At 37.2% G+C, this 23,122-nt stretch overlaps 1 protein-coding gene across 1 annotated transcript in view; it reads right to left on the bottom strand.

The window, feature by feature from the left end:
* Positions 1–23,122, bottom strand: part of LOC142973081 (uncharacterized) — a 70,557-nt gene that overhangs the window by 19,971 nt on the left and 27,464 nt on the right. Inside the window, exon 2 of the mRNA XM_076114639.1 lies at positions 2,704–2,780. The gene's annotated coding sequence lies outside the window, so the exon portion shown is untranslated. The remainder of the gene's footprint in view (positions 1–2,703; positions 2,781–23,122) is intronic.

The raw sequence follows: 23,122 nt of genomic DNA, 5'->3' as shown, positions 1-23,122 counted from the left end.
TACATAAAATAAACATTAGTAACTTATTTCGTAACAATTTTGGACTCTAATTTTGGATTCTAACTACAGTAGTGCTTAGAAACCTCAATTTTATCAGGGTTGACTCAGCCTGAACATAAAACTTGTCCAATTTCTGTGAACATACCTCATCCCGAATTAGATTCGTGCGCGCATAAATATTCATTGAGGAGTACACGATCGGCCTATTTGCCGGTCTGTCGCCACCGCATAGGTATGCTACACCCTTAATCAGGTAAATTGCTAAGTAATAGAGCCCAACTAAAATTTGTATGATAATGAAACAGGGGACCGGAGCTTGCACAGCTTCCGCGGTGATTTTGCGCCGTTAGTGTTTATAATAACCTATATAATGGAACGCAAGGAATGTCGTTCTCCTGATAGAGTTTTTTGAGAACGTAATTATCTCTGCTACTAAGATAGAATAACCAAGGAGAATATTTAATGAAGTTTTTGTGTTTATAGACTTAAGTCTACTATTTACATATTTCTAAACTCGCTTCTTACAAATTAATCATCAAAATCACTACGTAGAAATGTTTATTTCCAAATTAATTCGAACGTTAATAAACTATTATTTTCAATACATGTAATCTTATCCAAAAAAGACAATTTTTTTGTCGTTTAGGACCGCCTAATTTATATTTACGAAAAGCGATCATAATTCTTTGTTTTACGGTAGGATCATTTCAATTAGGTTGTAAAAACTTTAAATTATCGACGCTCAAACAAATTTGTCTTAAAAATGGGTTTTTAGATTCTCACAGTATTCTAGATGGATATTTTTTGCGTATATTTTTTACTTAACTTTTTATTACCTCGCGGATATGTTATGGCTGACTTATTCCAAAAATGAACGCTGGATAAAATGTAATACTTACAGAAAACCGAAGTAAATTATAAACGCTTGTTATAAATAAAGCAATTATTGGTAGTACTAGAAGTTATTGATCAATTACAATTAAGGTTTATGTAATAGTTATAGTTTCTTAGCAGTAATTACAGTAGTTAGGGTTATTGCCCCACAGAGTCTTGTTAGTACGAAAGCTCACTTTATGTCTATTTAGATATTTCCATAAAGTTTACTTGTGAAGTAGTGGGCGACACGTACTCACGTTGTTTACTGAGTGGTCAGTAAAGTTGAAGCACTGAACTTTTGATTAATTTTGTGTCAATTGAATTTAAAATGGTCTTTAAACTAATACCGTCAATATTTTATATTTTTACCTGCAACCAGCCAGTTTAGTAAGAATTCTTTCGATTCGAATTGATCTGTAATTCGAGGCAATTATTAGCACGTATTCTTTTATTATAATTCTTTTTTTGAGGAGTTCTATTTTAGAAACCTAAAATAGAACGACTTCCGAAGCAAGCATAGAGGCTCAGCTTAAAATATGACTCCGCGTTCAATTGTTTATTGCTTGGATGCCGGCTGCAACACTTGTTTACTTCACTGATCGCTTACCAACAGACTAAGAGCGACTCTAGGATACACGTAAAGAAAATAATAATGTGTATTTGTGATTTCGATATTTTTGCGGAAAACAAAATATAATTAGCCGCGCACTCCTCTAATGGCAATCAAATAATCCCACACAAATCTCTAACGGTGCCAATCGACACTGTTCATTTAGGGGCGGTCATTCGTGTGATTGACACATTGGAAATACGCGTCATCCCAATACAACGCTTTAAATCTGTCTAAAAGGGGCCTTTGAAAAATGATCGGTCATATATTTTGAGTGACGTATATATGAAGCCGAATAAAAGGGAAAATATGCGTTATATAGTCAAATGATAGTAATTTATTAGTCCCAATTGGGTATATTGTACTAGCCTGCTTTGTTGAGTTTGAATGCCTCAAAATTTTGACGTCATAAGTTTTGTTTTGTTTTTTAAGTGTGAATGAGAATGAATGCAGTTGTTTAAAGAGTCACTGCGTCTGTCTATATTGTAGCTCTTTATAGCAGCAATGAATCACAAGTTCAAACTTGAATGTAAACCATTTATAACCACACATAGAGTTTTACACTGACAGTTTATTTAATATTCTATACTCTCATTTTCAAAACATCAGCAAGGATTAAGATTTAAAACACAAGACTACACGAGTTAAACTAAACATTTGTCACCAAAAAAAAAACAAGAACCGTACATAAACTTTCTTTAAGCGGTTCAAAAAAGTCCATGCGTCGCTCGAGCAATTAACCCGCTTATTTTATTAAAACGACAACCGCACATGTACACTCGGCTCTACAATAAGTTCACGGTGACAAATAAAGTCAGTTACACACTATACGACAAACTGTTGCGACTGAGAAGCGAAACAGTTTTTCAATTCCGCTACAAATGGCGTAACATTTACAAAGCTTTAAGCTTAGAGGGAGCACAAATGGCCGAGCACAGGTGTTGCTTTATTGAAAAAAAGATACAAATTACCCCTTTCTGCGTGATTTGATGGCGGATTGATGCCGTTTACAAGGAGGAGTTGGGTAAACGTTACGCAGATTGTTTCTTGTTTTGTCTTTTTCGAGTTTTTCCGTTGACACAGCCGGTTCTGTATAAATAAGCTTATTTTCTTCCAATGAAAACTCCACTAATGGCAAAGAGGCTTTCAGTTTGGGCATTCGTTTTTATGATTTCTTTTTTTGCTTAATTAATTTTAAAATTTAAATGAATGCTTACCTAATAGCGGGTTTGGCTTGATGTTATAACGCTGCGTTACTCGGGATCATGGGCTCGAGGTAAAAGTAAAAAAAATCCTGAAACAAAAAGAAAAATATGGTAAATGAAAGCATTCATTTACATCTGTAATGCACTTAGCCTACAAACTTTATTATCTTTTCGGATAACCGTTACATAATAAAGCATCGATAAAGAAGTATCTCCCTTAGGGCCCTATAAAAACAGACCTTCATAAACAAGCAATATCTTTTATATATCCTCGTAATTCGTTTTCTCTCCCATTTTCTGTGAATATGATAGAAAAGGTCAAATAATTTATACTATAAAAACATTACTCTCTCCACGAATTATTTTCAATAGTAGAAAAGATTGGACTAGACACAAATGGACACAAAAACATTGCGAAAATAAGCTCACGTAGTCCGAATTTCAAGGGGAAATCGCTGATGAAATAAAACGAAATACATCGCAGTGAAATTTCGTTTCTGTCGGGCAAAAGTCAAACGGTGCCCGCATCGTCGGTCCTCGGCGATAAAACTTCGTCGGGGTAACGTTCAGAATTCCAAAACAAAGCGCACCGAAAAGTCGGCGCACAGATGGCGCAGGTGTCCTCGGCGACTCGCACGTCCTCTAATCAAGCGGAAATGTGTGCTCGGACGGCCGTCCGCCGGACGACCGGACCGGACCGCTGGCCGCCTGACCGGTCTCGCCGGGCGCCGGCGTCGCCACGCTACACCTGAACGCTACAATCCCGTGCCCCGGCGGAATTTGAATCGAGTTCACATTCGGTCAATTCTAACAGGAAATTTGGATTCCGTTTTGAGCTATCTTTCTGTTTATTCGCTTGAGGCGTTCCACAAATGCTTTTACATCTTTACTCTTGTTACTTACAGCGATGAAACCGCTGCACGGCAATAAAAAAGGTTTTACGATAACACAGTGAGTACAATCAATTTAACAATTCCAAACGGGTTTATATCACAGGCTTAAATTAATGTGGTCAGACAAAGAGCGGAGTTACCGCTTATCTGAGAGAAAGCCGGTTGTCGGCTATCGGTGCGTCCGCCTGCATCATGCATCAATCTCTACGGATGTACTTACCCACAAAGTATAAAGTTTCCTAAATGAAATATTTTTCACTTCATCGCTTAAAAAGCCATATGCGTAAATACTTTTCTTCCACTTTAATAAATTGTTAAGTCGGTGTATTGTACCACAACAAAGTCAATTTAAGATACACAAGAGTTGTATCGAGTAGTATATCAAATTGACCTTTGACGGTGGCCGCAGCTATTTCATTTCCTTCGTATCGAAGCCCATACAGACGGAACATTCTTTTGTTTCAGTTAACCGCGCCTCGTTACAACGATCTCCGTAAACCTTTTGACATTTCGCTAAAAGGTTCATTTCGGCTGATTAATGTTGTAATTTCATCGGCTGTGAACAAAAAGACACTACAACGTTCGTCCGGCGAGAACTCGTAGCGAGAAATGAAGGAAATTTATCTGGACCGTGTGAAATGACCAAATGTGTGCTTATTTTCATGAGCAAGTTAGAGTTTTGAAATTTAGAAATAATATTACGTGGTGAAGTGAAAATTTGAGCATGAAGTGTAAAACATTACATATTTTTATAATGACATGAGTAATATACCTACGGTTAATGGTAATAAAAGTTTAACCGTTTTACGTCAGTTGGAATTTACCTCATTAATAGTTTAGATAAAGAATAACGGATGGCAACCTACCGAAAATAATGACCAACGTTAAACATTAATAATTAAATCATTGAAAATAACTATTTTGTATGCACATTTAGTACATGAATTACAATAATACCTATAATCTGCCAAATTACGAGTTCAAAGACTTACGAAGAAAGTTTTAGAAGCAAAAAGTGAACGTTTCAATTTCGTCGCTCAAACACGTACGGATACATTTCCCAGAAGACTTTGTTCCGCGACGCATTGTCATGCAAAACGTCGTAGCAAACTTCTACATGCATAAATTATGTTATTTTGTCGTTTATTATTACAAGCGTCAACTTCTCTAGATAGAGACACTCCAACTTGTTTATAGAGACAGTTGAATGAATTTATAATAAAGTCGTTTTTACGAAAAATTCTCCGACTGGACGCTCATATTTTTTCTTAGACCACCCGTATTCATGCGGTTAATAGAATCAGGGTAATATGTCCCGCCCGTTACAGCTGCTCCAATCGATAGTGAGATAAGCACACCTTGTTTGGGGGACCAACTACGAGCCTTTATGTCTTTATTACCCAATAACAACTGTATAAATCGCACTGCGGGGTTACCTGACTGATAGACGTGGGCTAAAATTGAAATATCATGCCCATAAATAACGTCATTTTTCTATTCACTCTCAGAACAAAAACTTAGTTTATCAGCTGCTTATCTAGTCTTGGTAACAAAGGAAAAGTTATTCATTCATAGACGATACGCTATCAAATATTACTGCTCATATTATTACAATTTCGAATTCTAATAAGTAATTTCTATTCTGTTATGTCTTTCCGAAGAGTATCAGACGTTTCTATTTATTCTTATAAGCTTGGAATTTATGTAGTATATAGAAAAATAACGATGAACAGCGGGTTATAAAAATACCAAACAACGTTATTCACATTAATGAAGTTTGCAGAAAGCTAAACACAGGCACCTGCCACAAAGGAGCGTCGAGCGAGAGCTAACAATCTAGCTCATTAGCACAGCGAATATCCTTTTAGAAAAAAATCATTGTAGATTAATTTGAGTTTTACGTTTGTAATATTTCTGTTGCGCCAGTTAACGAGGTAACTCGTGCTTAACAAAGTTACGTGATGCAGCTTCGGCAGCGCTTCCTCTGCCTCGCTACTCGTGAACCTTAATTTCTTTTGAAACTCTTTAAATTTTCCATTGCTTTTAAGATTCGCGACTTGAAACTCGACCGCGGGAAACTATACCGATGGTACTGACGTCTCCAAGGATGAATTTATTAATGATGTTTTTAATTAAGCTTTTCATGTACAGGGGACTCTTAATTATGAGTCAAGATATTTTAAAATGTTAGAATACAATTTCAATTTATTATCAGACAGTCTTTAAAAACCTATACTGAAAACGACTGTACCATAATGCTTCATAAGTATTCTACGCACAGCTCATTATTGTATTGCCAGATAAGTGAATAAATCTTATTTAATAAGTACTAAAGCTTTCTGAAGCCGCAGATATTGTTCCATATTAGGTATTTGAGGTACATAATCAGATTACGGAACAAACTGCGCGGAGGAGGCTTATCGAGTCTTACATACTTAAACGCGAATAATCTTTAAACATTAATATCACTAAACTTTATGGTCAGTTAACGCATTGTACACGATTGTAGGTAAACATTTTTACAGCCTTGTATATTTTATAGATTGATCCCATCGGTGTATTAAGTGTTTTGTAAGCGTAGGAGGCTGTTAACCTGGCGTGGGTAGTTTATATATTCAGGTGCATTGTGTGGTACCTTTTGTAGCGTGTAGTGACACTTTTCTATATGAGCCAGGCAGTTTTTCATTGATTATATCATGGTGTTCAAGAATTTCTCCGATATAAACATTTCTATTGCCTGTTCTATGGAGTCGTTTCAATTGTAAACTGTGTCTTTATATAGAGCATTCAAGTAGCTCCGATTATTAACTTCTTTAGTTATGTAGTGGTTTATAAGTAAACTACGATACTGCAGTGACTATAAAATAAAGTGTAAGGTGTTTTGATGCTTGTAATATTACTGTTTCTTTGTAATAGAGTTTATCTATAATACTTTAAGCTTTAAATGTATGTATACAGAGAGAAAGTTTTAGAAACTCTCATGGATACGTTATATTATTCTGTGCGTCATATTATTGTTTACGAATATAATAAACGAACATACCTAGCGCTCATTGGTGCGATACAGCTTCGCCACATTATGACATAGATTGGCAATTAGTTCTAAATTATCGCCAGCCACACATACGTACATTATGAGAACGATCATAATGCAGTATACTGTAGTCAATCATCTACAACAATTTATCAAAGTATATTTTAATAAGTCAGAGTTACTGTCCACTTATAATGTTGGGAAAAAAACTCGTTATGAAAAAAACACACAAATAATTGTCCCTCTGAGCAACGACTTATTATTCACTGTGACAACTTGCAAAACTTAATGGCCCCTGAGAAAAAAACGACAAAGAAATATGTATTTCTAAGAAAACATAGAGTAAAGCAAGTTCTTGGTATGCTCTTATCTTATTAACACTACGGCTGCCGCAATTATTCCACCTGTATTCACCATAAATGTCAAGCCAGTTTTGTAAAGGCAACAGTCTACTGAACACTCGCGCGTGAATGATAATATTGCATCGACACTAGTCTAAGTTTCGGAGGCTAAAATAATAACTGTCTACTTAATAAACTCCCGTCTTTGTCACTTTCAACCAATTTGTTAATGAGTGAAAAAGACAAAAGATTGTGTAACTAATCATAGCCTATAAACGATGTTTATAAGTACGACAGCAATACTACAAATAAACGGTTTTCACTTTAGTCGTGTCATACTTTAGTTCGACTCGATAAATGTTGAAATATTAAGGTTTAGAACTAAGAGCCATATCATTTGAAAACTGGATCAATATAACGGTAAGATACAAATGAATTCACATTACAGTTTACCTAGTTTGCGTTCATAAAACAGATGAAAATTTAGCAATTTATTTGACTAATAGATTTCTTTGATAAACAAAAATATTTCCCGTATTTGAAACTTCAGAATTAAACTCTTTTATTTTGTTTCAAAGCGTGTTTAGATTTTATAATTAGACAAGCAACTACACATGCACCTTACCACGGCACCGGTGTACGCATAACTTTAAAACCAGTATCTAACTATCTAATACAAGCTAAGCAGGTGGGACATAGATGCATTTATGATTGGTCGAACCCAATAAAATGTTCAAAGAGTTTCAACTATTCGACAGCTGGTACTTCGTTTTTATTGAGACCGCTTATGTGATGTTATTGCTAATTATGTAATGCAATGCTGTTAGATATCGTTAGTTGGTGCCAGATGTTTTATATACGCCCGTCGATGGAATACGAGTAACGCGACTTTTATGTTTGTGGATTTGAAACACATTCATAATTAACTATTTTATATGTTTAGATTAAGTGACGTAAGAAGGGAAATTAAAGCAATGATTTTTTACAAAGATAGCCTTCCCCAAGTCTTATATTGTTATTCAAAGAAGACATTTTTTCTTTATAAGAATATTATAGCAAATAAGAGCATCTATAAGTTAGTTTCTAAATCCTAAATGAGCAACAAATTTATATCCTAAGTCTAAAATACAACTATGTTTATTAAAGTTATCCTTTTAGATTGTAAAACGAGTACTAATATAAACTTGAAACCATATTCGCCTGATCCAATCGCAACAAAATCAACCACGAGTAAACCACCGACGCAAACGATCGAGACGGACATTTGTCGCACTTAATTTTATCACACAACGATATGACATTTCTAATTTATAATTTTGTTCTACATACCACTACATTTTACATTATTAATACTCGTTATTATGTATCATAGCCGGCAGATATTGAAATTATTCCGTTCTATTTGTCTCTTACAAAATAGCCCCGCGGTTCTGTTATTATGAATGGCTTGTTTGTTTTAACTGGATGTGTTACAAATAATCACCTTTAAGATTTAGTAGCTGAACTTGTAACGGTATTAATAATGTTCAGTCTTATTATCTTTGAATATAATCAAAGTTTCTACTCTTATAGATTTACTAAATAGCAAATTTCTAATTAGCGATTTTAATATAACTTCCATACACAAGAAAATAAACTTAAATTGCGGATACGAAAAAGGTTTAACAGCAGATTATATAAATACATTATTCGATATATTTAATTAATTAATCACTGAATTAATTACCGTCGCACTATGCGCCATACGCGTCCCTATGTATCTGTTTCGAACATTCATTCTAGTACTTACTTCTTCTATCTACTTCTAACGTTCATTACGATCGAAATCATAGGCTTTCCGTGCCTTTCGTTACGTTCAGTGATTATTGGGTCAAAAGTATAATTGGGATTTTCGGTTAGAGCAAAATTGAATTGTAGTGAACCACTGGAGCTTTGCCAGACAAATAGCGATAGAGCCGCCAGCTGTCATGTTCGAAACATTGCAATTGGCGTGCTACACATAACTAGTATAAAGTACTTCTAATTACATAGCTCTTTAGATGATTATTGTTAAACATACATATGTCACTACTACTCGTGTTAAGTTTAGAACTGCTCTAGAGAGGAGATATATTCTACTATAGTTTATTCTTCTTGTCAATGTTTAGAAAGCTGAGTGTTTTCTTATCCATACTCCACACATGATCTAAAATGTACGAAGTTAACTTAAAAGTTCGGTATAATCCCCAGATTGTATACAGAACATATCTGATAGCTACGACTAGACTAAAAAAGTGTCAAAAACGCTACACTTATCAGAATGTTCACCCCGAACCGGTGAGGTGACATGCAGCCGCCGTGAGTTGTAATAACGCAGTAATATTATGTAGACAAGCGTTATACCGCTCCCCCACTCGCTAACACGCGACATGACACAGTACTCGTGAGTGCACAAGTTATTTTTATACTTACCTCCCATTGATGTATTCCACTGAATACATTTTTTTACATATAGAGACGTTCGAGGGATGGGTTTAATATCCCGATTGACAATCCCGAAGTGACTCATAATATTTCGAACCTTGAGTCATACTACTGACTCGACTTATTGTTTTAACGTGACACAGTCATAAGCTTTTAATTCCTGTGATTTATAGTAGCCTGGTAAACATATGTGAACAACATGCTTAAGTTCGTAACAGTAAAAAATATACGCCAACAAAATCGCTTCCCCTCAGAAACATAAAGCTTTTTCCTCTTGAACACAACAGTACTTCACAATAAGTGATCTGACCCGACCCCTATTTTGCATGAAAAAATATTAAACCGTTGCACAAGGAACTATGTGCCCGCCATTACTTAAAAAAATATTATTAATTACAGTCACTGACGGCATGCGGTGTTCATGGCTGGTGAAAAAATGCAAAATATACATTTAATTTCGACCCTCGTGGGGAAAGCACCCCCTACTAATTAATTAGATGCCCACCTGCTGTAAAACACCCTGTATTTGTGGTCTGTGGTTACATAAAAACACATTATTGCTGACTGTTATTGAATAAATAGTTGTTTATTTAGAATACGTTGTTAAGCCTTTAATTTATACGACTTTTAGGTGAGATGGGGTAAAACACATCGACGACAATCGTAACAAAAAGGACGTTATGTTCTTATTGTACTCGAAGACTTAATAGTACTTTTGTATACAACGGGGACTACACAGAAAGGAGTATTGAGTTCCAATTCACTGAAGTAGCAGCCCTGGTACACAAATAAAACAATGCATCATTGCATGTTGTCGCCTATTCCCAGCGGTTGGCGGGTCTCAAGCGATATTTCCTTGAAAAATTGCCGCCGGCGTAGCTCGCTACTCGGTGGATGGGCGAATTTGTAAGTAATATTTATGAGGGCACGAGGCGAAATAATGATATGTATATTATTTGGGCCTCAGTGCGGGCGTCGAGGGAGCGCGAGGTAACAGCAGCATTTGTCAATGCCCGCCCAGGTGGGCTGCCCGTGATCCTGTTATTACTTTATTTTTTGGTCCATTTCAATAGCCAACGCTGCTACTTATAAGCCCACGATCGTGTAGGCATTCGATATTATAGACTCGTGTGTGTGGTCTCAATTTATAGTCCTTCCTTTATTTTGTTTCAAAAATACAATTTAAATTAGACTTCGAAATATGTAATCAAATGTATTTCGAGTTAATTAAAAATCCCTAAGGGCCTCGACAAGTGGACACGTCAATTATCAAAGTTGATATTTCCATCCACTTGGGCATGCTCCCTTATTCCGACAATTTAATAAATGTCGGATAAGTGAGCATTAATACCCGACAGTCAATGACCGGATCATAACCGAAAATCTTCAGTAAGTCAGTGAGAGGGCTCACAGTGCGCGACGTGAAAAACGACGTCCATTAAGGAAGTGAATACATTTAAAATAATCGGCTTAGCCGTCCGACGTTGACGTATATTCGTACTTATCTCACGGAGATACCGGCACAGATATCCCGACTAATCCCTTACACAAACATCTGAAAAAGACTCGGCACTCCTTGTACGGCTGATCCGTAATTGAATGACCCGCGAGTAGCTCTTTGACTTGAACAAAAGTGCCTAATAATTTATGCCTATAATCTGACGCGCGGTGCACTCTGTTCAACTTTTATTCGTGTTCGTATCGAGACTGTATTTCCTTTGTGGGATTCAGATATTAACTGCGCTATGCCGGCGACAGTCACAATATTACCCGCATGCAGGTTCTTTATCCAATTCTTTAGTGGCTGTCACGCCTCGGCGCGGATATTTATGTGCTGTTGGATTAAGAAAATATAAACAAGAATTCAACTTCACCACTGAAAGGAAATGCAAAGTTATAAGGAAGATTAAATCGTAAAGACGTCCGTGTCAACAAAAATAGAGCCAGTAGTCTAAATACAACTCATACCTCGGATCTTTAGAGTAATCAGGATGTCTCCATTAATTTTTAAGGACTTCCTTTGAGTGGCGCCGTGTTTACTTCGAAAACAAGGAAACTTTTAATGGAGTTACAATTCGTTGACCCTCAAACACGGTTCTGGAACTAAGTTCCGACTTCTGACACCGCTTTGACGAGTTACGTTTAAACTACGTTCACCTTTTATTTATATTCATTAGTTAGATAAATTAAAAGGAGACCAATTAAAAACTTTATTTTTCTTGGCAAAGTTGTAAACTAATAAGTTTGTAAGTAAAACGCTCCACTTTTGCCTGACTACTCAATCTAAGAGTTAATTTCGTTAACGTTCCCTCGCACTAGGTGTTAAGGTAGCCACGTACATCACACATCTAATTACTAGCGAGCAGGCAGTTAGTACACCTATCAGAACATAATTATCGTCCCTCACCTGGCTCTGAGCGACGTCCAAACTACGTGGTATTATACACAATGCAAATTCCATTAATTAAGGGAATGTATCAAACTATATGTAGAGGTGAATCGCGGTACAAAATAGCGAACTCGTTGAATATTCCCCCACCGTGCAATCAAACACGACTTATCGATTTCAGAGCTAAAACTGTAACCGTGTCTCCAATTATACACACCAAAGGAATATACAAGATCGTTATAGTGAACATTTGGCGATAAAATTCCACATAATTATATTATATACGCAGATTTTTTCCTCTATGTAGGTACTTAGTTTTGTTGATTTTTTTGCTGGTTTGTGACGAATTCTGTTACGATTTCCGTATCTGTGACACGGACTCACTAATGACCAATTTAACGGTCGCGAAACAAGGCTTTTTATCATTGCTCAGTGTCATAAAGGAAATATGATGTCAATTACGTGTCGGAGCCAGAGTATTTTACCAGTTAGAACTTAAATATTGAAGATACTCGTATTTTAAAACAAGAGAAAGTGTCAGGTAGTCAAATTTTGCGCAAAAAAAAACTAAGTGAAATAACTTCATGGAAACCGCTAAGCAGTAGGGAGTCTTATAAAAATAACTTGGAGGTGAGTCCTAGTGACACTTAACAAGCAGTGAAGTGGCTTCCATCGAAACGACACGACGGGATATGAATTATTATGAGGAGGCGACTATCTAAACTTGAAGTAGTGTTTCGAAGCACATCTCGTCGCTCCACCAAGAGTGTACAAATAATTATGACAGTTCTCATAGGAATGGCGCTTGAAGCACCTGTCGAGGGCCTCAGGAATTTATAGACTCCGTAATGAGATGCGTTATACCGGAATTTATATAAGTTATTAATGTGTTCTTGATGACTGCGCCTCATCAACTTTGAGAGCGAAAATTTATTTTTATTAATTGTTACAGTGTGAAATGCTTCGGTATTTTCTTAACTGTTGTGGTTTTATGAGACTTTCTGTATAATGAACTCAGAATTAAATCGTCCAGGATTTCTAATAATAACCAAGGGGGTTATTTTTTCTGAAAATCACTCATTACTATATCTTCCTTTCAAAGGCTGACGATTGTTGAGATGATAGTTCAGACGGCTTGATTAATGCTAATCGTGGTTAGCAGTCAATTATATGAACTCTCAAGTCAAATAGTAGTCGATGAACACAAATCTGTCAACGGACGCACTCTGAAAGCGGCGCGACTGTCACAACTTTATCCTCGCTCCGCGCATTAACAGGACGTTTCCTCGGCGCCTGCACATGTATGTACTAATCTTAAAACCCTCTTCCCGTCTCGTGAACTCTGACGAATTAAGTTATTAACGCTCTCTCAGCCAGCTGCTCCGCACAAATCAAAGTGCCTATACCCGAACACTCAAAAAGCACGACCGTCGCTCTTCATAGACTTTACGATCGTTTTATGAGCCCTTTCATATTCAACTTTCAGTCGCAACGTTCTTAAGTGAGAGCGCAGTGCGATTGTTTCTTCTAGAAAATAAATTAATGCGGGCCACTCGTAAACGTGTTTATTTAACACGTTGTCTTGTGATACTACCGGTTGTTGTTCTTTGAAGTCGAGCACACACCGTTCGACACCCTCGAAGCACTCCATAGTGTCGCTTATCTTGTACAAGTGCAAGTCAGATATTCATAAATCACACCCACGTTTGTCGGCTCATGCGTAAGTTTATTTAGGCGGCATTATTGCCTGCTTAATGCGAAAATAGCTTTGATGTGCTCCCGTGGCAACGATAGCGAAATTACCGAGCCCGAGAGTCGGCTGAAGGTTTCACTACATCGTCAGCAATAATTCCACTTAGCGGTGTATTTGGAGCAATACCGCCGACCCGGCCTCGTCTTGTCATCGCGCCGTTAGAAACATCGTAAAACGGGGCGGTTATAAATTATTTACAGTTTCCACGCGAACGCCGTGTATTTGTCACCCCGGGCCAAGGTGGGTATTAAGATATTGCTCGGTATTCCTGCGGGTCTCATTACAGGCCGGGCGGGGCTCGACACCTCTAATATTTCATCCTTAGCAAGGGCCGCGAAGCTACTTGGCGAAACAGCTTTTTCTAAAACGTTACACGAATAATGGCCACCTAACCTCAGACTTTTCTCATTTTCATAAAACGCTCATAGTGATGTTTTTTGGTGTGTAGGTACTTTATCGTACATTTACTCTTAATTTCATTAGGAGCAAACGTTCCGTGGGAAAAACGACGAACGATTCGCTAAAAAGGTTGTTTTGATGGTAGTTACATTAAGGTAATTGGTGTACGGCTGCGAAACATTTTTATAGCCCATCGCATCGGTCGTTTGGGGCTGCGCTAGCCCAATCATTGTCAATCTTTGCCGCCGGCCGAATTTAATACGGGATACGATGCTAATGGAACGAATTTAAGTATCAGCCGGATAAATTGCTTCTCAAGATTTATTGAACAACAAATATAAATACTGGTGCTTGAATTAAAAGCCGGCAATTTACAACCTATTGTCACGTTTCTGTTATGGCGTTCGAATATAAATCAGCTATGGCAATTACTAAACTAATATTTATAACTATTAATCATTCACTTGAGCCATTAGACTTTAGACTATTCAACCGGCAGAAAAATGCCGTGGTTCCATTAAATTTGTATAATTGCGACGGCGGGCGCGCCCAGCGCAGAGGCGCACAGATCAATTTACTCTCACAATGACCTTAATATAAAGTCATCTCGGCGCAATGAATGGGGAGTAATAATTTTCATGTGAGTATTAAAGAAATTCTGTGTCGATGTTATCTCGAGCGTGAGTCGCGTGTGCGAGAGGAAACTGAGAGGCGACGTTATTAAAAAAGCACATGTGGCTCGAGATGCGTATCGCAGCGTCTGTTAATTACTTTTGACACGCAGCATATGATTCAATTATCATATGATTTATTCGGAGCGAAGGGTCGCGACTCCGAGACGCGACGAGCGAAGGATCGGCGGTTTATTTAAGCGTTAACTATCGCATTAATTTCAAGCCAAAGCTCGCGTTCTCTGAACAGATGGTTGGCAAAATCAAGACAGTAGATGATTTTGGCTTTACAAATTTTCGATACGCTATCTATTTGTGTGGGCCGGGACCAACGCAGAGGCATTCGGAATACGCAATTATTTAAACTTATAATGTTGCTGTCCTGACCGAGATGTTTGTGTTTGTAGAAATATATCTTAACATAATGATACGAATCTTCAACACCTATAACACCATAAATTCCGTGATTATCGCACGCCACATCTAGTAGTCGACGTTGTTCACATAAAAAGAGCTTTAATTGCTTAACTCATCCGTCCCGTAACCACATAATTCACATTAAACCGCTTTCACACCAAAAGATCGCCCGGCGCGGCGCGAGACGCACAAGAACCACGAAGTAATAAATACTAATTACTAGTAAAATAACAAACGATAACATCGCGACCGAAATTTTCAACATTATAATGCGGCATCAGTAAAAAAACAGTCGTTACCATACATAGTAAATCTTGCGTGACGCGTAATGGTCTTATGGGGTTTATTTATCGTCGTCAGTCGTTTCGAGTGAACCGTTTAATAAATATTATCACACTTTAAGTCGTCAACAAACGTGAGAAGATAGCCGTTGACCCGGTTCGTGATATTTGTCTCATTTCGGGGATTAAAAGTGATCGCTGCCGAACAGTAACGCCTTCTGTTTGTTCAATCTGTCTTTACAATAAACATCGTGGGTTGGTTTACGCGCGCCTTTCCTACGAACATCTTGTATAATTAGAGCCGGTTCAAAATGGCTTTGCTATTCGAGTGTTCTCGAATGACAAAAGAGGACTTATAACAGCCTGTAAAGAAGGGATCTTTACTTAATTCTAAAGATGGTTCAATGACATCTCAAACGTTACTGCGTTTGTGGAAGGTAATGTTTTTTAAATTGATATCCGGTTCTACTTAAGAGCTTTTTAGAGGATACAACGGCAAAAAATAGAAATGGAACTGCACGTGAATTTTGTAAAGGAAAAAAGTAAGTGCACTTGACAGAATACATCCATTGGAATTGAATAATTGCCAGGATACACGTGTCCCATTTAAGTAAAAAATATATTTAATATTTTTGCTTTTCATGTGACATGAAAGTAATGTTCAGGCAAACAAAAAATAAACAATGTTATTTGAGTCTATTTCTGAAACAAACTCGTCTATAACAACACAACAATGAAGTAACAAAATCGTTAGTAGGACAACGTGTTGGCGGGGTTCCCACATTTGCCACCACATGGCTCACATTGAAACATATCTCCTATACTGCAGCCTACTTCAATAAATCCGGATTATCATTTATTTAAGCATACCCAAGCACGAACAGTGGCTAATAGCTATTTAAAAATGTTTTATATTGCTATGTTACAAGGTTTATAATACAATAAAAGTGGTAACAAATGTGCAACCGCGCTCCGGTACCGTGCTTCCAAACCGTAGGAAGTGCGTGTTATTGCAGCTTATGTTTCGTAGTCGCCCGCTGAGATATTCGAAGCACCCGTCCGTTTTTTGTGACAGACCAACCGAGTGCCATAAATAATAGGTAGGGGTTCCGAACCAAAGAGCTTTGTAATAAATTCGATGCTCTTTTTGGTAGCAAAGGAACGGGCCACGATTGAATTATGGTGATGCGTTAAGCCAGCAAACTCGGCTGGAATTCTACGTTTTTACTTTCTTTACATTTCGCGCTAAGCTCCACTCGCTGCATTCGTGTCATTACATTCATATTCTTCGAAGTCTCTCTTTGTTCAGTCAATACAATAAGTTTATTTTGCTACACACTATTATCCAGCGTAGTCTCGTATCGAGTTACCGCTCCCGTTAGTCCCGACCATTTCAAAAAGACAACACACAGATGGTACCTACATCCGTATTAGCTTTCTCTTAAAACAGAAGACATTTAAATCACATGGGACCGTCGATATTTCCTTCCCTTAGTAAAACAAAGGCATTTGTCTGAGGCGGGCCGCTCTAAACTAAGATAGATTAGTGTTAGTCGCTGTGGACGACGGCGACACTACACGACCGACTTGGACCATGCCGGAGATTTATTCTGTTTACCCGCTTTTAACTATTAAACCTAATATGTATGTATAGTGCAACGGAATTGAATCGTGTTCACGTAGGACAACAACATTAGAGTACATTTGAATATCAGACAACGGCTCTAGATCGCGTTAGTACTCACTCGTATTTCAGATAAAACACCCTTGATATCCCGACTTTTAGGCGGCTTGCACCAACCATATTTTATCTAAAATACTAATGTGATTTTGAGCCGCCGCCTGTCGTTAGAAAGGTACATAAATAATATTTGGTACGAGATATGTGTAACATATTTTCAAATGTACTGTATACATTTTGTGAAGTAGGTAGAGGAGATTTCAAAGATATTGCCATCGAAATGCGCTTTGGGTTCATATCTCATTACACAATTTTACGGTCGCTACACACATCCGAGTGAATTATAAATTCTGTGATATATGTAACAGAGATATTTAAACAACCTTTCACTTAAAGATACCTGTCAGTGTTTGAGTTGTGTTTGTCGTCGGGGAGACGGGATAGAGTTACCGCACTTACCGCTATACAGAGAGCGGGGTCGTCGGTGCGGCGCGGTGGCCATGCCGGCCGGCAAACGGCGAGCGCATCGCGAGAGCCTCTCAAGTTACCCCCGGATAAGTCAATCATTGGAACGTCCACATTTACCCAAAATAAAACACCGTCGAACGTTACGTGTGGCGCTCCGACATAATGCGAAGCGACAGCCGACATGTTTTGTGCGAGAAAATAAAAATGATGGCGCACGACCGCCGCTAAATATATCACTATTCGTGCTTTAGCTAAACTCCTTTGTCTATTTTATAACCGGCGTCGCATCACTCTTGTTTTCCTTTTAGTTTCGTGTAACGTATTAGTTTTTCCGACGACTATTCGTGTCACACGGAAATTGTTCTGTCACACATGTTTACGATCAAACGAGTGCCGCCCTTTATTAAAACGAGTGCTCGCATTTAACAGTTAAACTGTTGAAAGGAAGTAATTGGACAAGTGTTAGCGTAGTCGAAACCGGGCGGTGAGGTCCAATTTCCTGCTCCAGCCGCAGTTTTCGGCGAGCAAATAGCTCTTTGCAAATCAAACAAGGGACCGTCTGGCGAATCCACATATCAACTTCGCATTGTTTCTCTCCCATCATTCGGGGCTAACCAGAGGCGTTTTCGATTATCCGCCCTCCGGAGAACAAAGCCTGCGACCGCAGAACCAAGTCAATTACATAGTTCAACAACTCAGCCCTTATAACTTTCATGGGCTACCACCGGAATACAGAAAAGGGTATCTGTTTTCAATACACTGGACGAGCGATGCGATTGACCCTTTCGAGTGTCCGCATTGACTTTTAAATTACTAATCCCGCGGGGGCAAACAGAAAAAGCGCCTCCGGGTTCGCTTGTTTACACGGTCGAGTGTACTTGCATATCTTCATTAGCTGGTGTAACTGCGGCCCGTGCTTGCTCAACACTCGGCCGCGGCCGCCCGTCGCCTGACCGCGCGCTACCTGGGAACTCTCTCAACGATTCTTTCATTTCTAAACGCCACTCGAATTTTGATGACACCATTGAATTGATGGCACCCTGCGTGTATAAATTACCTTATCACCATTAAATTACATAAACAGCGCATTATGCATACATATGCGCACTAATTTGATGTGTATCTTAACAAAACATACGCATAATGAATTTAACATTCTTTCACATCGTTCGACCGGAGCGTACGACGCATAACTCGTTTTCCGGAAATAATTTAACTTGCCAACCGCCATTTGAGATACATATAGAATAGGGAATGCTTTAGGGACTTATTAATGTTTATCTAAACATCAGAATGAGAATGCTTCGGACGGGAGAGTGAACGACGCCCGCCGCCCATGGGGAAGCAGCCAAGCGCGCCCATTTCGTCTGATGCCTGTATACCGAGCTTTTTTTCTACGTCAGATACAAACATTCTACCCTTTCAACCCGAATGAATTACTTAATTTTTCTATATTGGGACTGTACCCTGCGATACTCGATGTCGAAATAAATTAGCGTTATCCATTGTTATACGTTATAAAGGAAGCGATGCCGTGAATTGGATTTGAGTGGTTTTGCGGTTACTGAACATAGGGTGCTATTATTATATCGGCAAACATTTGCCGGTTTTCGAATGGATCAAACATTTACCTATTAAACAAATTAAGCTTTGGAGCGTGAATACTGAATATGATTATTCTTTTTAATGACAGCCATAGAAGAAATGATGCGAGGCACATTAAACAAAGCCGCGAGGTTAATCACTGCAGTAATGAAGAGCATCATATCAATTAGAAGTTTTATATCGTTGGCACTGATGCAACAGCGGCATATGATCTGAATAAAACATTAAACATTATTAATGCGAACGTTACCATCGAGTGTAATACGAGTGCGCCGCTCTCGAATGTATTCTCTTTCGCTCCAGTGCTTATTAATGAGATGAAATTGTTAATAACGACTACGGACATAAAGTAAAAAGTAACGATTAAGTGTGTTAAACTAGCGTAACCGATCGGAATTCGGCGCGGCTCTACCCGCTATTGTATTCACAATGCTGTTTATGTTTGGGTAGATTTTTTTTAATAAAAAAAAGTTTAATAATAATCATCACGTCTACCTGGCCCGGTGAACCATCCATCACGCTATAATAACGAGGAATTATTGTCCGTTTTATTATCCTTCTAGGAATGTTTCCCCCGAAACGGAGGCTCAAAGTCTTTATTTGCAAACATTGTAAGCAAAAATTAATGGAATTGACTTGTCAGATTTTTTCTACTTTGGCTATAGCGTAGAGATATTATGGTGTTTAATTTTAAAAATGAAATATGGCAGCCTTTTCATGTTCGTGTAGCCGGTATAAGTTTCTATTTAGCTATAAAATATATTAACTCATCACTGGTTTGAAATTGGTAACAAAGCACGCGACAAGGAAAATTTCAGCGTATGTATTTTTTTACCGAAGCAGTGTCAAATAGGCTTTACTGTCGTGGTATTAAGGATCAAAATTGGAGATGTAGTTTGTGGATATAATGTTTGTAGTTCGAATATGCAGATTAGTGGACGGATAGTTGTCCGCGCCGCCCAACGTTTGGATTCACGGAACATACATGTGCCCTGTAGAAATTATCATTGTTTAGCTTGTACCGCGAGATCATTGTACAAGGGATAAACCGAAGAAAACATTTACTTTATTAACATAAAGATTTAAATCGCATAAATTTAAAAGTACACGCAGTATAATCAAATGAAATATCGCTTTAAACATTGAAAATAATGTATGAATTAATTTGATACGATTTTATTGTTATCGTAAACCGGCATTGTTCAATGAGATTTTAACAAACAATATTTGTTTTGATGTAAATCAGAGCTTGTTAAAATGTTTAATTTTCGATACTTGTATATCGTGGTGTAATAAAACCGTTGGTTTTCGACCAATAAAGGAAATACTAACTGGAACGATGCAATCTTCCAACTGGAGAATCCAGTGTGAGGAACAACTATAATTCTTATCAGAATGTTCATGTGCCTGGCTAGATCACGTCATTTCAGAGTAAGAATAAATTAGTCGTAAAACGTCTGGGTACACTAAAGTTAAAATTAGAAACTTGGGTATCAGATATATAGCGAACAAATGGAAAGATATTTGACTTAATTAATCGCTTTTTTTAAGAAAAATCTAAAAAAGCGAAGTCTTATTACTTATTTTGACAACGAACACACGTACTAATACCTATACATTTAACAGAAACGGGGTCAAAACCAACACTTACTCGATAACGATGAACACAGAAACCAATTCATAAACAATATTCATAGCAGCTAGACGGCGCGACGATCAAAAGAAAGCTAAAAGTCTACACAATCTTAAACACGATCACATATTTGCGCCACTCACAAGGGAAGCGCACGCTAAGCCATAAGTTGACAAAAATAAACAGAAATAACACTAAGCAAGTACGCTTATGTTAAGTAGACGTAATAAACTCAACAGTATAAACAAGTTGAACAAGATTCTTATCGCTGGCAGTACGCCAGATTCAAATGAAATTTTTACTCTAAAACTGTGAGTGCCAAATAAATATGTACATACAAGCGGTTTGGTAACAGCCTGTAATTGTAAAACGGGAATATGGGCTTTCATTGTTATGCATTTTCATATTGCAAATGTGTTAGAGGGTACAGCAAAGTTTTGATATCATAAGAGCAGTTTAATACACAATAGAAGACTGTGTAACTGTTTGTGATTGTCTTAACGGGAAATGCAGTAAAGACGTAAAGAACTGTTCGTGAAAGAAATGAGCAAGTTGCTTATACAATATATCAATTTACAACTTTTTTTAAATAATTAAAATATAGCAATCAGCTGTAATTTATTAATCCTTAAAAAGGAATCGAAAAAGCTACATTACAAATTAAAATATATTTACAAAATGAACACAACTTTTTACTTACATTTACTTATTTCAGATTTACATTTACGAGCTGGAAATTGTTAATGAAATTATAATTGAATACCTACTTGTATACTCGCGCATAAAATGATCAACATTTCCCCGTAAAATAAAAAGCCGACAGCTTTAAACAAAAACACTTCACGTCCTCTTATTTACAAAGGCACCATTCCAACCAATTAAATCAACAAGTTGTATAGTATCAACACCTATGTATAAAATGTATTACATTAACTTTTAAATAAATGTGCATATCATTAGGCCAGCAAGAGATACGGCCGAGTGTGTGGTCCCACAACATATTCCACGTAGTATCCTCCTTTTTTATTCAAAAACATTTTACTTATTCGTATTAAATCAGTGGGTTACACCTCGACGCGTGTGTAGTATTTAAGTCATTAGAGTCGTTAGAAGGCTTCAAATTCGGTACGGTACCTTTAATTAATTAATAGCTATCAACCAAATGATAGTTATTATCCAGATTGTTGAAGGACAGCCGTGCCTAACCCAAACCGTGTTATAATACGACCATTACATTAAAAACCTACATAACTATTAGTTTTGTAATCACTTCGTAGTATTTAAAGATGTTTATAGGATTAGGGATTTAGTTCAAACTAATAAACTACTCTATAATAAATCTATGTATGTTGTTTCTTTAATATTAATTTGGATTTAATACTACTCTGATGTAAGGGCAGATAAATGTAATCTGTTAAACAAAATATAAAAAGACGCGAATGCAAACCATAATACAAATCACATGGAAAACAAAGGGTAATAAGAACGGTATGATTCTTGTAAAACATTTCAACGCTCAAAAATTTTCAAAAAAAAAAATCAAGCTTCAAGCATTTATGAATTTTCTTGACATCCTTCTTTTTTCTCTTTTACATCAAGCCCAACTAATGAGTAGAAAAGAGATGGCGATATAAAAGTACTCGAACTTTTGTTCGTAACAACGCCTCCGCATTTCCTCCGCCTCGATGTTGTCTAGTGATTTAAATTCATTTGTTTTTCTTTGAAGCATGTTAACAATAAAGCTTAGTACATCGTAATGTGATGACTTGGCACAATCAAGCGGATCTCTTACAACATTAAAATAACTATTGTTTATTTTATTTTCTTGAACACCTGGTTGTAAAGAATCCGTTGCTCAACTTTCATATTCAAACGTCTTTATAACTCTAGTCGTATTCTTGTCTTGAGGAAATAAAATGTAGATACGTAAAACATAAATCATACAATTTAAATTTGTAAATTTATTCCAACAAAACTTCTGTTCAAAATTCAGTTTGGATCGTCCACTTTATTATACATCTACATGAAATATACGACAAACTTCGTAAGCGTTGCCTGTATCCATTGTTCCTAAAACAATCTCTGATTGAAAATTAATTAGAATACATTACATACGAGGCTTAGCAACCTCCAACTAACTTGCTATAGATAAGTTCTCGTTACAAGCAACAAACTATGCTAATGCGACTATAATGGGCTGGAAAACAATACTCGAGTATGCACTTAATAGAATTCCTAAGTAATATCGAGCGGTTCTCCATCAATCATCTGAGATATCGGATATGATCTTATCTGAAATGAAACTCATCATTTATAGATCTGTCCGTCGGCACTGGCCGAATGTTATTAATAGATTTCTATCTGGTCATCAAATGAATCTGGTAACGGTAATAATAAACCCGG

This window comes from Anticarsia gemmatalis, chromosome 1 (genome assembly GCF_050436995.1).
Source record: "Anticarsia gemmatalis isolate Benzon Research Colony breed Stoneville strain chromosome 1, ilAntGemm2 primary, whole genome shotgun sequence".
Classification (NCBI taxonomy): domain Eukaryota; kingdom Metazoa; phylum Arthropoda; class Insecta; order Lepidoptera; family Erebidae; genus Anticarsia; species Anticarsia gemmatalis.
This window is presented reverse-complemented; position numbering and strand designations above follow the sequence as displayed.